Genomic DNA, 385 nt, shown 5'->3' with positions numbered 1-385 from the left:
AAAGTAATGGTAAAGTTGAATAAATGTTGAAATATATTTGCCCTGAAAGTATATTAACTCTGCATCTACAAATCTATTTATGCATCTATGCAAATATAATCGTGTGAGTAAACATTTTCAGCTAATAACTGATCGCAGTATTAATGCTTGCAGGGCCAATAGGCGTAATAGCTACTCTGTTTCCACGCCCGGCTCGCTCGCGGAAATTGGTCTTGTTAATTTTTTGTAATCTTACTAAGAGGGTATTCTGATTAAGCCATTTGGATAATATATGCAGTTCTCTTTGTTGTCCTCTCCTCCTGTGTCTGGCTTCGTAAGCTTATGTGCACGATCATAGCTGTGCAGCCTATGCGGTTTAATTGTCTGTTACGTGCATTACAATCCG

General features: G+C 38.2%; 1 protein-coding gene across 1 annotated transcript in view; it reads left to right on the top strand.

Moving 5' to 3' along the window:
- The window catches only part of LOC119593176 (orexin receptor type 1-like), a gene marked incomplete at its 5' end in the record, with an annotated part of 128,215 nt that overhangs the window by 118,729 nt on the left and 9,101 nt on the right, over positions 1-385 (top strand).

This window comes from Penaeus monodon, chromosome 31, assembly GCF_015228065.2.
Source record: "Penaeus monodon isolate SGIC_2016 chromosome 31, NSTDA_Pmon_1, whole genome shotgun sequence".
Taxonomy (NCBI): Eukaryota; Metazoa; Arthropoda; class Malacostraca; order Decapoda; family Penaeidae; genus Penaeus; species Penaeus monodon.
This window is presented reverse-complemented; position numbering and strand designations above follow the sequence as displayed.